A 13,763-nucleotide genomic window follows, 5' to 3' on the forward strand; every position below is an offset into this window, starting at 1 on the left:
GCCAACAGTACACCTGACATGCATCCTTGTCAAAAGCAAAAAACTGCGGCTGCTGGAAATCCAAAACAAAAACAAAAATACCTGGAAAAACCCAGCAGGTCTGGCAGCATCTGCAGAGAGGAACACAGTTAACGTTTCCAGTCCATATGACCCTTCAACAGAACTAAGTAAAAATAGAAGGGAGGTGAAATATAAGCTGGTTTAAGGGAGGAGAGGGGACAGGTAGAGCTGGATAGAGGGCCAGTGATAGGTGGAGATAACCAAAAGATGTCATAGACAAAAGGACAAAGAGGTGTTGAAGGTGGTGATATTATCTAAGGAAGGTGCTAATTAAGGGTAGAAAGCAGGACAAGCAAGGTACAGATAGCTCTAGTGGGGGTGGGGTGGGGTGAAGGAATTGAAAAAGGCTAAAAGGTAGAGGTAAAACAATGGATGGAAATACATTTAAAAATAGTGGAAATAGGCGGGAAAAGAAAAATCTATATAAATTATTGGAAAAAAGGGGGATCGGAAAGGAGGTAGGGATGGAGGAGAGAGTTCATGATCTAAAATTGTTGAACCCAATATTCAGTCCGGAAGACTGTAAAGTACCTGGTCGGAAGATGAGGTGTTGTTCCTCCAGTTTGTGTTGAGCTTCACTGGAATAATGCAGCAGGCCAAGGACGGACATGTGGGCAAGAGAGCAGGGTGGAGTGTTGAAATGGCAAGTGACAGGGAGGTCTGGGTCATGCTTGCGGACAGACCAAAGTTGTTCTACAAAGCAGTCACCCAGTCTGCATTTGGTCTCTGCAATGTAGAGGAAACCGCATTGGGTGCAGTGAATGCAGCAGACTAAATTGAGGGAAGTGCAAGTGAAATGCTGTTTCACTTGAAAGGAATGTTTGGGCCCTTGGACAGTGAGGAGAGGGGAAGTAAAGGGGCAGGTGTTGCACCTTCTGTGGTTGCATGGGAAGGTGCCATGGGAGGGGGTTGAGGTGTAGGGGGTGATGGAGGAGTGGACCAGGGTGTCCCGGAGGGAACGATCCCTACGGAATGCCGATAGGGGGGGGTGAAGGAAAGATGTGTTTGGTGGTGGCATCATGCTGGAGTTGGCGGAAATGGCGGAGGATGATCCTTTGAATGCTGAGGCTGATGGGGTGATAAGTGAGGACAAAGGGGACCCTATCATGTTTCTGGGATGGAGGAGAAGGCGTGAGGGCGGATGCGTGGGAGATGGGCCGGACATGGTTAAGGGCCCTGTCAACCACCGTGGGTGGAAAACCTCGGTTAAGGAAGAAGGAGGACATGTCAGAGGAACTGTTTTTGAAAGTGGCATCATCAGAACAGATGTGACGGAGGCGAAGGAACTGAGAGAATGGGATGGAGTCCTTACAGGAAGCGGGGTGTGAGGAGCTGTAGTCAAGGTAGCTGTGGGAGTTGGTAGGCTTGTAATGAATATTGGTGGACAGTCTATCACCAGAGATTGAGACAGAGAGGTCAAGGAAGGGAAGGGAAGTGTCAGAGATGGACCATGTGAAAATGATGGAGGGGTGGAAATTGGAAACAAAATTAATAAATTTTTCCAGGTCCAGACGAGAGCATGAAGCAGCACCGAAGTAATCATCGATGTACTGGAGAAAGAGTTGTGGGAGGGGGCCGGAGTAGGACTGGAACAAGGAATGTTCCACATACCCCATAAAGAGACAGGCATAGCTGGGGCCCATGCAGGTATCCATAGCCACACCTTTTATTTGGAGGAAGAGAGAGGAGTTTAAGGAGAAATTGTTCAGTGTGAGAACAAGTTCAGCCAGACGGAGGAGAGTAGTGGTGGATGGGGATTGTTCGGGCCTCTGTTCGAGGAAGAAGCAGAGAGCCATCAGACCATCCTGGTGGGGGATGGAGGTGTAGAGGGATTGGACGTCCATGGTGAAGAGGAGGCAGTTGGAGCCAGGGAACTGGAAATTGTTAATAGGGTGTCAGAGGAATCACGGATGTAGGTGGGAAGGGACTGGACAAGGGGAGAGAGAATGGAGTCAAGATAGCATGAAATGCTTTCCATGGGGCAGGAACAAGCTGACATGATCGGTCTGCCGGGACAGTCCTGTTTGTGAATTTTGGGTAGGAGGTAGAAGCGGGCCATCCTAGGTTGGGAGACTTTCAGGTTGGAAGCTGTGGAAGGAAGATCTCCAGAGGAGATGAGGTCAGTGACAGTCCTGGAAACAATGGCTTGATGTTCAGTGGTGGGGTCATGGTCCAGGGGAGGTAGGAGGATGTGTCTGCGAGTTGAGGCTCAGCCTCTGCGAGGTAGAGGTCAGTGCGCCAGACAACAACAGCACCACCCTTGTCAGCGGGTTTGATGACAATGTCAGGGTTGGACCTGAGAGAACGGAGTGTAGCAAGTTCAGAGAGAGACAGGTTAGAGTGGGTGAGAGGAGCAGAGAAATTGAGATGACTGATGTCACGCCGACAGTTCTCAATGAAAAGATCAAGAGAAGGTAAGAATCCAGAGGGAGGGGTCCAGGTGGAGGGAGAATATTGGAGGTAGGTAAAAGGATCTGTTGAACGGGGAGAGGACTCCTGCCCAAAGAAGTGAGCACGGAGACGAAGACGGCGGAAGAAGAGTTCTGTATCATGCCGAGCCCGAAATTCATTGAGGTGAGGGCGTAAGGGTATGAAACTAAGTCCTTTGCTGAGCACTGAACGTTCAACACCGGAGAGGGGAAGGTCAGGGGGTATAGTGAATACACGGCTGGGGCTGGGATTGGAAGAAAGGGTGGGAATGGAGGGACAGGCAGGGGTGGAGGGTCCTAGATGGGTGTTGGTGTCGATGAGTTGTTGGAGCTTGCGTTCCTTTGCACCTGAAAGAAAGAGACAAAGTTTCTTGTTGAGGTGTCGGATGAGACGAAGAATAAAATGAAACTGGGGGCACGCGCAGCTTAGAAAAAGGGTGCGGCGGTGCTGCTGGAGGGAGAGGTCGAGTGTGTTCACATGGCCGCGCATGGCACTGAGAGTGGATCTCAGAATGTGACGGGAATAGCAGCCCAAGGAGCGCTGTATGTCCCGGAGATACATCCTGGGTGGGTTGCAAACATGAGGGATGGATCTTCAGTTGGAATCCACGTGGGGGTAAGTCGGAGACAGTCACTGAGGAAGGAAAACAAAAACAGAATTACCTGGAAAAACTCAGCAGGTCTGGCAGCATCGGCGGAGAAGAAGAGTTGACGTTTCGAGTCCTCATGGCCCTTCGACAGAACTTGAGTGAATCCAAGAAAGAGGTGAAGTATAAGCTGGTTTAAGGTGTGTGTGTGTGTGGTGGGGGGGGGGTGGAGAGAAGTGGAGGGAGTTGGTGTGGTTGTAGGGACAAACAACCCTACAACCACACCAACCCCCTCCACTTCTCTCCCCCCACCCAAACCCCCCCCCAAACACCTTAAACCAGCTTATATTTCACCCCTTTCTTGGATTCACTCAAGTTCTGTCGAAGGGCCATGAGGACTCGAAACGTCAACTCTTTTCTTCTCTGCCGATGCTGCCAGACCTGCTGAGTTTTTCCAGGTAATTCTGTTTTTGTTTTGGATTTCCAGCATCCGCAGTTTTTTTGTTTTTATCACTGAGAAGGGAGATATGGCTGTGAAAGTGAGTGTTAGTAAACACCTTGTCAAACACCAGGAGAGAAATGGAAAGCAATGAAAGTGAACCATCCTTGCCATACTGCCTCCCTGCCTGCTGGTGGCGCTGTTTGCAGCTTTTAGTGGGCAGGGTCAAGAGGACCATCACTGGTCTCTCATTGGTTACTGAACAGCCATTGATAAGGCAGAAGAAATGCCCGCTTTGATTTGATGGCTTTAACACCCACTGACCTGATGATGCTCCATGCTTCATTCCTATTGGCTGGTGTTGCTGTCAACAAATCCCACCTTCTCGTTCTCTGATTGGACAATATAGCTGCCACTCCAACCTAACCTGTGGACCTATTGGATAAAACCCTGGTGTATGAAATGAGAGAACGGGCACGTTCTGTTCCACGGATTGGAGTAGCTTGCTGTCAGTCATATAGTTCTTGATACTAATTGGATGCTGGCTGCTGCGGGGGCGGGTCAATGATGAAGGGCATTGGATGGACCGATCAGCTGTCAATCGCATGGAGGGGACGGGAATTTCCGGTTCCTGGTTTCCGGTCTGAGAGGGAGGCGACGGTGGCGGCGTCTGGTGAGCGGGAGCAGGGGTTGGGGAGTGAGTGGCGCGGCGGGGCGGGGGAGCCGGGATCAACCGGGGCCGGTACCGGCACCGGCGAGCAGGGGGGAGCAGAGTGGCGCGCGGGGGATACGGGAAGGCGGATCTTGAGGCCTTTGCGGGGGAAAGTGCCGCTGGGGCCGGGAGAGGGGAATGGGGGAGGGGGACATTGGGTGAGGTGGGGGGGGGGGGGGGCAGAGTGGAGGCGGGGGGCGAGGGGTGGCTACCAGTCAGAGCCCTTGGCATCCCCTCTCCCTCCCCCCCGTCCTCACGGGCATCCCCTCCCATCCCGGGCATCGCCTTCCCCCCCCACCCTGGGCATCCCCCTCCCCCCCGGGCACCCTCCTGGGCATCCGCCTCCCCACACCCTGCATCTCCTTCCCCTGGACATTCCCCCCCTGCCAACCCTGCATCTCCTCCCCCTCCCCCCTTGGGCATCCCCCTCCCCTCCTGGGCAACCCCCAGGCATTCCCCTTCCCCACCAACCCCCAGGCATTCCCCTTCTCTCCCCCCCCCCCCCAGGCATTCCCCTTCCCACTGTTGTCAGCTTACGTTGCCTTGGAATGATAACAGACCAGAATTGGGGAATGACCCCAGTGCAACCTAAGCCTCATCAGGTTCTGTCTCCAGTCTGGGGTCTGATTCCATTCGTGAGCCCCTTTCCCCTCTTCCTCCTCCCCCCCTCCCCCTCTTTTCCTTTCCTTCTCCACACCCCCCCAAAACCACCCTGTGCCGCAGTTCCACAAATGAACCCCTTGCACTTTGTCAGTACTGGGAAATGACGCTCTTTAGTGGCTCTCCTGGTACCTTGCTCATGCTGGATTATGGCTCCACTAAACAAACGCATTGCCGTGCTGAGTTCCGATGCTATTAGTTCACTCTACAGGTATCTAACCCGTTTTGGGCTCTGGTTGCGTAAAGGAAACCCTCTAGTACCATGCCCGGTGAGCATTAAGGAACCGTGCTGCTACAATACACAATATTGGGTTGTATCCCATTCAGTGAACCTCTTGGTACCTTCCCCAATATTTGGTTAAGGTCCCATAAATGTCCCTAGCCTCTGTGCCTGAGTAACTATTGCCCTATCTGCTTGATCTGACATTACAATAATTATGTTTAAGCAGGAGGCATTGGATAAGGCATCAGCCTTAATGTCGGTGAAACTTGCATAAATGTTATAAAATGATTACTTACATTTTGAAGAGGATTTTGTGGTGATTAGATGTTCTTGCTCCATAGAGTAGCAAGCATGAGGGGGCTGTGTACTTCCTGTCAGCTAGATTGTGATTCATTCATTTGTACCCACACAAAGTTACATACTAAAAAAACCTATCAGACACCGTGGACATTTCATGAAATGCACATGAAATAAGAAACGGGCCTTTCAGCCCAGCTGGTCTGTACCATTAGTTTTTTTGTAATTTCATACTTGGAGAATAATATGTATTAATGGGCGAGGTTGCAAGCTGAATGTTTGACAGGCTGTCAGATGAATGCTCCCTCCACGGCTGTCAGAGTGGTTACTCTTGTGGCGAAAGAGTTATACAGACTCTGACATCCTGTGTAGTAGGGAGATCTGCCCCACACCCATCCTTCTGGATACGCTCAGTCTGTGCTTCCGTTTTAAAATTCTCATATTTGTTACCCAGTTCCTCCGTGGACTTGCCCCCTCCTGACCTCTGTACCCTCCTCGAGCTCCACAGCCCTCCAAGATTCCTGTGCTCCTCCAATTCTGGCCTTTTGTGCATCCTTGATTTTAGCCATGCCTTCAGCTGCCTAGTCCCTAGGCTCTGGAATTCTCTTTTTGAGCCTCTCTACCACTTGCCCATCTCCTCTAAGATGCTCCTTAAAACCTACTTTGGCCAAGCTTTTGGTTAGCTATCCTAATATCTCCTTATGTGCTGGTGTTGTCGAATTTTATCTGAAGATGCTCTTGGGGTGTTTTACTACATTAAAAGTGCTATATAAATACATGTTGTTCTTGTTGCTGGATGTCATCCTAGAATTTGGAGTCAGAGCTCTGCTCTCCACTCACTGGAATTGTTCAGAATGGTTCATTTACAAATGCTATACCGCTAAGCTAAAGGCTCCCTTGTGCCTACATCAGCATCTATGCTGCACGTGAGTCTCTCCTTATTCTGATGACTCCTTTCCACCCAGCCAGCTGTATGTTTCTGTTCCTTTCTCCCTTGTGTCTCTGTAAAATGTCATTGCTGTCTGCTTCAAGGATCACATATGGCATTGAGTTCCCCACTCTTAAGGCATTCTGTGTAAAGAAATTGCACCTAAGTTCTTTTTGATCTGTTAGTGACAATCTCATATTCATGCTGTCTTGTTTGGATTTGCTGACAAGTGGGAACACTTTCTCCATGTCCGCCTGATGGAACTCCTTCATAATTTTAAAAAACTTTCTTCAAGTCTTCTCTGAGAACCTTTTTGAGGAAACATTTTCCAGTCTGTTCAATCTTTCCTGACCATCACATTCTCTCAATTCTGCTAACCCTTCTCTAAACCTTTTTTGCAACCTCTCCAGTGGTTCAATACCCTATTTTTTTAATACCAAAACCAGAATGTGCACAGTGTCCACATGTGGTCTAACCAAGTTTCTATATAAAATTAACATTTCCTTCCTTCTATTCCTCCAGGAATTAACTCCAGTGCTTTGTTTGAACGCTGTGGCCCTATCAACTCTCTTTGCTACGTGTAATGACTCGTGCATCTGTATTTCTAGGTCTTTTTACTTCCTTTACTCAGTGTATGTATGTATATATATCTCAAGCCTGTTCGTCTGCTCCTTCATTGAGTTACAAGAGTGAGTGTGAAATTTTTCTGCCAGCACAGCATGCATTTCCTCTCTGTATAATGAGGATTGAAAGAAAGAAGGAGCATGCTGTCCTATAGCACCTTGCACAATCTCAGAACATCCTGATGCACTTTACAGCCAATTAAATATTTTTTGAAATGTAGTCACTGTTGTAGGAAGCATAGCAGCCAATTTTCACACAGCAAGCTCCCACCAACAGCAATGTTATGGTGACTGGAGAACCTGTTTGTGATGTTGGTTGAGGGAAAGATATTGGGCAGACACCTGGGGATATCTATCTTACTCTTATTGACATAGTGGATGCCCCTGCATTTCCTGCTGTTGCCAGACAACTAGGAATTTATAACAAAAACAGAATTACCTGGGAAAACTCAGCAGGTCTGGCAGCATTGGCGGAGAAGAAAAGAGTTGACGTTTCGAGTCGTCATGACCCTTCAACAGAACTGATCAACTAGGAACTTACAGCTCCTTTAACAGCAACTGCTGCTTCCATTGGTATATCACCAGGTGTTAGCAGCTTGCCAGTGTGGCTACAGAAGCATATTACCATGCTCATCGTCGAAGGAGCTGTTCTGAATCACTTGGCTGTTCTCAGTGGTAGCAATGATGATCGCACAGATTGTGTGTAGTCTCTGACCTTTTCCAATGCTGTGTATAAATGAGAAAGTTAAAACTGTGCACACAGTTATACAAAATACTGGAAGGTCCAACAGTATGTGAAAGAGGAAAGGTTTGGGTAGGGGCCTTTTATCAGTGCTGCTGTCTGCATGACAACATTTCACTATGAACAATAATCTGCCATTTCTCTTTCATTAGTGGACTGTGAGGGCAGCACCCCTCCCCCTGTTGTCAGCTTACGTTGCCTTGGAATGATAACAGACCTGAATTTGGGAATGACCCCAGTGCAACCTCAGCCTCATCAGGTTCTTTCTCCGGTCTGGGGTCTGGTTCCATTCATGAACCCCTTCCCCCCTCCCCCTCCCTTTTTCCTCTCCTTCTCCACACCCTCCAAAACCACCCTGTGCCGCAGTTCCACAAATGAACCCCTTGCACTTTGTCAGCACTGGGCCTTGCCAGCAATGCTCATGTCCTGTGAATGAATTAAAGAGTCCAGTATCCTCTCACATTTTCAGTATCTGTAGTCTATTTTTATCTGTGCCTCGCTGGGACTGTTCTGCTCCTGCTTTCTTTCTACACGACAGCTCGGATTTTTTTTACAAAATAACTTTCATCTTTGTTTTCAAATTCCTCCATGACCTTGCCCCTCCCTATCTTTAATCTCCTCCAGACCTCCTACATTCCAGGACCTGAACGCTTCTACAGTTCTGGCCTCCTGCACATCCAGATTTTCACCACTGCCATTAGTGTCCTTACCTGTAGCTGCTTCCCTCTGGAATTACTAAGCATTGGAATTCCGCCTCTCAAACTCACCATTTAAAACTCTCCTCAAGCTTATCCTCTGACCCAGCTTTTTGTCTCCTGTCCTAATATCTGCTTCTCTGGCTTGGTATCATTTTCTGAGAATGTCCCTGTGGAAATTGAATGTTTTACTATGCTAAGGGTGGAAGTTGTTACGTTGGCCTGAATAGACTGTTGGTGCCAGAGGTTGTCTTCTGCAGTCAATTGCAAAAGAAATGTACAATTGCCTGGTTTCTCAGCTGCTGCCTTTAGTCAATCAATCTGATTTATTTTGATGTTAGTGCTACTGTGGAAGACTTGTGCGCTAATATGATAACTGTCAGTTTGAAAGCAGCTTGTATATAATTTTAAAAAATCATTTAAAGCATGTGGGTGTCGCTGGCTAGGCCAGCATTTATTGCCCATTCTTAATTGCCCTTGAGAAGATGGTGGTGAGCTGCCTTCTGTAGTCCATGTGGTGTAGATACACCCACAGTGCTGTTAGGGAGTGAGTTCCAGGGTTTTGACCCAGTGAATATAAAGGCCTATTAGTTTGCAAGACTGGGTTGTTAATTCTGTGGGTGTTGTTAGTAACCTTACGCTCCCCAAAGGCGTTACTTAATGTCAAGTGACAAAAACCGTTCAACATAGTGTGCCTCATTAGCACAGGTGATGGGGTAGAGTATGGATGAGTGATGGATCAACGTTCACCGCTTATCGCTCTGGGACTGTTGACACCTCAATCCAGCAGTGCTTGTAGAATGAACAGAACTTGCACCATGGACGGTTTGCTGTGTTCAGCATCTCCTGCTGTGGCCCAGGAGCCCCACTCTGGCATGGCAGTCTCCGCTGCATTTGTTTCCGAGGAAGACAATGGGCTGAGAAGGTGCACGATTCACTGGCCTCTGTTTTCTCGGTGCTCTCCTCTCGGCCAGCTGAGTTTTTTGTTCCTGCTCGCCTCTTCCAATGTCCTTCCAAACTGTCATCCTCCAGAGGTCACGGCCATCAGTGACTATCTCCCCTGTGTCAGTGTCCACCATCTTCATATCTCACTTATAGTTGTCCTTGTGGAGATATGAATGCTCAGTGGCCAGTTCAGCATACAGAAGGTCTTTGGGTTTATGTCTGTCACCCATCTGATGAATGAGGCCAAGCACAGACATAGCTGGCTTAGCAGTGAGTGTGTGCTGATTAAATTACCACATACCAGGACCTCTGAGCTGGTGACCTTGGCCTGCCAGGAGATGCTGAGGACATGTCTGACACAGTGAAGTTGGAAACTGTTCAGCCTTTTCTCCTGCCCAGTGTATGTTGTCCAGGTCTCGCCACTGTAGAGAAGAGCACTGAGGATGCGGCAGACTCGCAGTTTGGTGTTCTCAGTCAGGTTGCTGTTGTTCCACACTCTCACACGCAGCTTGGACAGAACAGCTGCAGCTTTTGCGATGCATGAGTTGGTTTCAGCATGTGACAGCTTGCTGGTGATTGTGGAGCGTAGATATGTGAAGCTATCAACAACCCTCAGCGTCACATTGTCAATGCTGATAGATGGTGGTATGGCAACACCCTGGATCAGACATCTGTCTTCCTGATGCTGATGGTCAAAGCAAACTCTTTACAGGTGTGAGAGAGTCCGTCCGTTTGCCATTGCAGCTGTTCATTAGTGTGGAATGTTAGCGCAGCATTGTCAGCGTAGCGCAACTTTCTGATGAGGACTTGGCCGACCTTTGCCTTGATCTTGGGTGAGCAAGGCTGAACAGCTTTTTGTCACCTCTGGTATGGACAGGACACTCCAATCACCCTTTTACAACTTGCTTGGAATGCCTCCCTATCTGCTCCAATTTGGGCTCTTTCTTTTTTAGATTGTATTGCTGTGAGCTCCTTGGGGACATTTTTCTGTTTTACAATTTACTGTTTGTGCAATTCTGATCAGAAGGGGCGTATACTCCTGCAGTGCCTTGTGTGTCAGAAGATGTTGCCAAAATAATCGCATTTTCTTCACTCAAAAATAAATCCTTTGTAATAATTCTCTAGCTACAGTAAAATTCCAATGAGTTGAATCCCAGGGGATCTGCCCACAAATTTGTGTTAAATGGAACTTTGAGAGCCAAGGAGGCTCGGTTCCCACATGAATGCATCGCTATGTAACCCGATAGACCACGTTTGTGGGCATATGTCAAAAACAAATTCAAATACTGAATGAAAACTCAGTAAAGCAGTACATGTGTGAAAAAGTCTTTATTCAATTTGTCCACACCTTATAATGGGTTGACCTTGTGAAAGGCCGGAGCTTTACATTGAAAAATGCCACACGCCCCATAATTTCGCCCTCTTGTATGGCCTATCTCCGCTCTGGTTGGCGTGGCTGTATGACAAGCTTAGACAAACCTGGCTAATCTGGAGTTGCCAGTGTTGAATTTTGGCTTATCACAGGCATAGTTCTATGGGATTTTCTATTCTGCTGGTGGGAATGGTGGATGACTTCAACAGAACCAGAATTTCGAGCCATCTGAGTTTGATTTACCGTGATTTCACTTTGTCCGCCACGAAATATGCATCCCCTCGGGCCTCATTCCTATGATTTTCCTGGCCATTGCTCACTCAGTTCAGATTCTTGTTGTACACACTCAGCACCAGAGAAGTTTCTGTGTAACAGCGTTGATATTGGCAAAGCTTTAAATCAATTGAGAGGCCGGCTCTCGCAGTTAACATTGTTAAATTTGCACTGTTTCCTCCACTGCCCTGTGCAGACTGTCTTCAGAACAGCGCCTGGAAGAAAGTGAACTGGATATAGTGGGCCTGGCTCATGAGCAGGAGTCTGCTGTCGATGGGTTTTTCAGTATACTTTAAAGGGGGTGTGCAATTGTCTCACTCTTGTACTACAGATTTTCTTCAAACCGGCTTCACAAACCTGATTTCTGGCAAAACCCTTTCTCTGCCCAGCAGTACACTTAGCGATTGTGTCGTCCCAGATGGGTTTGTCACTGATCAAGGTGGTGACCAGAATATTTTTGTACAAAGTATGTGTGAGTGCTTCCTCCCACCACTTCCTGCCCTTGCCTAGGTGCCAGTTGTAGTTAAGTGGGTTGCACTGTTGCCTCTGCATGAGAAGTTCTTAGATTTAAGTCCCACTTGAGAGACTTAGGGACAAAATCTACTGTGGGCGTGCTGCATTGCCTGGGATGTTGTCTTTCGGTGGAGACATTAAGCTGAGGTAAAAGATCCCACAGCACTATATTGAAGAACTCTTCTGGTGTCCTGACCAATATTTTCCCTCACCCAATGAAACAAAAGCAGTGTATCCAGTCATTATCACTTGCCTTTTGTTGGAACTTACTGTGTGAAATTACTTCACTGAGGTTTCTGAAGTTTTGGAATTCTCTACCCTGGAGGGTTGTGAATGCTGCATCATTGAATGCACTTAAGGCTGGGATAGATGGACTTTTGGTATCTCAGGGAATTAAGGGGTATGGAGAGTGGATGGGGAAAATGGATTTGAAGCCCAAGATCAGCCATGGTATTGAATGGCAGAGCAGGCTCAATGGGCCTTGTGGTCTACTCCTCCTCCTCATGTTCTTAAATTGGTTGCCGTGCTTCCTACACTACAGCAGTGACTATAATTCAAAAGTACCTCATTGGCTGTAAAGTGTTTTGGGATGTCTTGAGGTCATGAAAGGTGTTGTATAAATGACTCATCGTGAAACAGACCCCAATGGTCTGAAGAATGTGTAATGTAATCTCCCTCCAGTGAGAGCAATCAGCTTCCAGAAATGCTGTGACAAAACTTGCAGTTAATCAGGCTGGGTTGATCCCAGCAGTCCTGTTGGATGAAAGAGTTGGTATGGAGAAGGAAGGCCAGCATTTATTTCCCATCCCTAATTGCCCTTGTGAAGGTGGTGGTGAGCTGCCTTCTTGAACTGCTGCAGTCCCTGTGGTGTAGGTACACCCATAGTGCTGTTAGGGAGGGAGTCCCAGGATTTTGACCCAGCGACAGTGAAGGAACAGCAATATAGTTCGAGGTCAGGATGGTGAGTGACTTGGAGGGGAACTTGCAGGTGGTGGTGTTCCCATGTATCTGCTACCCTTGTCCTTCTAGATGGTAGAGGTCACAGGTTTGGAAAGTACTGTTAAAGGAGGCTTGGTGAGTTGCTGCAGTGCATCTTGTAGATGGTACACACTGCTGCCACTGTGTATCAGCACTGGAGGGAGTGAATGTTGAAGGCGATGGATGGGATGCCAATCAAGCGGGCTGCTTTGTCCTGGATGGCGTCAAGCTTCTTGAGTGTTGTTGGAGCTGCACTCATCCAGGCAAGTGGAGAGTATTCCATCACACTCCTGACCTGTGCCTTGTAGATGGTGGACAGGCTTTGGGGAGTCAGGAGGTGAGTTACTCACTGCAGCTCCCCCACTGGAACTCTGTTGCTAGTGGGTAGAATGAAGTACTTTGGTAGGTTTGAATGGATGCATGGGAATGCAAACAGTGTTAATTTTTATGTCCTCTGAGCCACCATACCTGTTGGAATGTCAATGAGCATTGCTTGCTTCAGGCAGCTTAATGTTTCTGTAAATTCAGGGGAAGGTAAAGTTCCTGAACTGGTTTCTTCACTGTCTTCAAATACTTCACAGTGGCATTCCTGTTACTTCAGTTGTGTCAATGACCAGTTTTGGTTGCTCGAGACTGGAAAAAAGATGATTCTGAAATTCAGTTGAGGCTTTCCTGTGCTTACTAACTCCTGGAGTAGAAACTTGTTTGAAGTGAATGGTGGTGAACCACTGCAGGTTGCCAAAGGACCACTGGTAGCACTCTACCAGTCTGGGAGTCAGGCATTTAGAGCAGTGATTTCTCTTTAAGTGAATGGCTGTTTCACACTGATTCAGGAGCAGTTGATGATCTGTTTTGCTTTTGATAGTTCCCATTTTGGCTTGATGTCCAATAGAAATCACTGACTAGCCAGAGATGTGGCTATGGAGACACCATTTAGCACTAATTTGAGTAGAGGCTCTAACATGCTCATACAATACAGATGAATATACTCCACATGCATGTTTACTTAACAAACATTTACCACCATTTAATAACCAAACAATTAAAGAGCTCATTGATCAAAAAAAAATACTGGTGCACTTTTTTGTTTTTACCAGCTAATCCACAAAAAGGTTAAAGCTCATCTGCATACGCTGTATAGATGAGTTTTGAGGTCATATGTCCAATAAATAATGCCTGTTACTCATTTTGTTCACAAGTTAGCAATGCAGTTTTACGCATCTGGATTTCCAAATAGTTGTTGGTGGCTAACATTTTGGACAACCGTGGGTAAGAGCAGGCTGTGTG

At 47.6% G+C, this 13,763-nt stretch overlaps 1 protein-coding gene across 2 annotated transcripts in view; it reads left to right on the forward strand.

The window, feature by feature from the left end:
• The first annotated feature begins 4,163 nt into the window (after positions 1-4,163).
• LOC121271830 (myocardin-related transcription factor A-like) overlaps positions 4,164-13,763 on the forward strand; it is a 227,890-nt gene continuing 218,290 nt past the window's right edge. The window contains exon 1 of one of the 2 annotated variants that reach the window (XM_041178134.1): positions 4,164-4,188. The gene's annotated coding sequence lies outside the window, so the exon portion shown is untranslated. Of the gene's footprint in view, positions 4,189-6,316; positions 6,334-13,763 lie in introns of those variants that run through there. The other variant, XM_041178135.1, reaches the window with a different exon arrangement.

This window comes from Carcharodon carcharias, chromosome 31 (assembly GCF_017639515.1).
Source record: "Carcharodon carcharias isolate sCarCar2 chromosome 31, sCarCar2.pri, whole genome shotgun sequence".
NCBI classification, from domain to species: Eukaryota; Metazoa; Chordata; class Chondrichthyes; order Lamniformes; family Lamnidae; genus Carcharodon; species Carcharodon carcharias.